The 1,707-nt window shown below is 51.6% G+C and overlaps 1 long non-coding RNA gene across 1 annotated transcript; it reads right to left on the reverse strand.

Annotated features, from left to right (window-relative positions):
* Positions 1-891: 891 nt before the first annotated feature.
* LOC105521842 lies at positions 892-1,548 on the reverse strand. Its single transcript, XR_001003345.1, has 2 exons — positions 1,514-1,548; positions 892-1,194 (listed from the first exon to the last, which is right to left on the reverse strand). It is a non-coding gene; the product is annotated as an uncharacterized LOC105521842 (long non-coding RNA).
* Between the last annotated feature and the right edge of the window lie 159 nt (positions 1,549-1,707).

Consider the following 1,707-nt stretch of genomic DNA (forward strand, 5'->3'; position numbering starts at 1 on the left):
TGCGCCTGGTGGAGGGCACCTATAATCCCAGTTACTTGGGAGGCCGAGACAGGAGAACCGTTTGAACCCAGAAGGCGGGGAGGTTGCAGTCAGCCAAGATCACTGCCACAATCTTAGCTCACTGCTGCCTCAGACTCCCAGCCTGGGCAACAGAGTGAGACTTGGTCTCAAAATAAATAAATAAAATAAAAATACATAAATAAATTAAAAAAACAAAATAAAATAAACTAGTACACATTCTAAAGTAGTAGTATACTCCTCCAATGCATAAAAACAGAAACAACACCTATAATTATCAGTAATTGTTGTTGTGGATCCAAGTATCTATGTAAGAAGCGAAAAACCCACAGCAACAGTTGTTGTCATCGTTGTCACAAACTTAATTACTGGGTAGAAATGTCTAGTGCTGCAGCCAAACAGCAGTAGGAGGAGCCTTTCCCATGATTGAGTGGAAGGAGGGAAACCTAGACTATTTCTGGGTCTGCCTTGACCTTTCTCTGCCGCCTTGGTTGGGCAAGTGACTTTGGCCCTTGGTCAATGTCCTGGTGTAAGATGGGGCTAGCACCACCGCACTGATTTGCTGGGACAGGTGGTGGAAAGTGGTGGTCCAGGGCTGGGAGAGGAGAAACTGTTTCTCCTAGGAGAAACTGCACTGTGCTGGGGCAGCTGTGGTGCTGCAAAGCGCAGGGAGCGCAGGGAGTGTGGCAAGCGGACGAACCTCGTGTCTCGTTTCCTTGTTTTAAGATTGGAGGTGGAGTGGGATGGATGGTCAATCGCCAGCTCTTCCAGCTCTAAGTGCTCAAGTTCTGCGTCAACCCAGGGCAGCTTGATTGCTTTCACGTCCCTTGGAAATAACTGGCAAAAAAGAATTTCACATAGTCTGGAATGGGCTTGGGACAGGGACCATTCTTTGCTGACATTTGTCATTCTTTAAACATAATGACATACGTTTATTAAGGAATCATAGTCCATAACTAAGACAAAATGAGCTTCAGCTACGTTGCCTAACTCGGTTCACGTTCCTTCAGAACTTCTCAAGCCCGCATGTCACTCATCGCGGAGTCGGAGCCTTCCTCGGGGTTCAGGCGTCTGCGTTAAGCGCGGGCACATCGTGGGGATTCCCGCGTGAGATTTCTCTGCGGCGTCAGAATAGACTGTTCACGGATTCGCGTTAGGATTGCTTATGCTGCAGAACTTCAAAGAAATAAATGTATCAGAATTGCGATGTTTAAGGTCTAATCTATTTAAGCGGGTGGGTCAGCGGAGGGTCAACAGGAAACTTCAAGGTAAACAGTGACCTCTGGAAAACGTCCGGTGGCTCACAGCTTCCCCACTGCCTCCCCAGAGCAGACTATTAATTCTTGCGTTTCAGGCAGAACTGCCGCTGCCCGACCCTGCAGCCGAGCTAGGGAGCAGGCAGGGCAGAAACCCAGCAGAGCAAGCTGCAGGCTCGAGTCCCCGAGGGCGGAGAGGCTCGGGCTGGAGCCTCCGGGGCGATGAGGGGGGGACTCGCCGCGCTGAGCAAAAACTGCTTTCCCCGGGAGCGCCTGTACCCGAAACCCTCCAGTCCGAGGAAGGGGATTAAAAGTGACAAAGGAAAGGGAAGGGGGGGCTCCATGGAGACCTCTGGAGGCGTGGAAGGGGCGTCCCCGAGGAGGGGCGAGTGCAGCCCTGCAGGGTGCTGGGCGGGCGGGGTGAAGGGGGCTG

Source organism: Colobus angolensis, unplaced genomic scaffold (assembly GCF_000951035.1).
Source record: "Colobus angolensis palliatus isolate OR3802 unplaced genomic scaffold, Cang.pa_1.0 Scaffold41, whole genome shotgun sequence".
NCBI classification, from domain to species: domain Eukaryota; kingdom Metazoa; phylum Chordata; class Mammalia; order Primates; family Cercopithecidae; genus Colobus; species Colobus angolensis.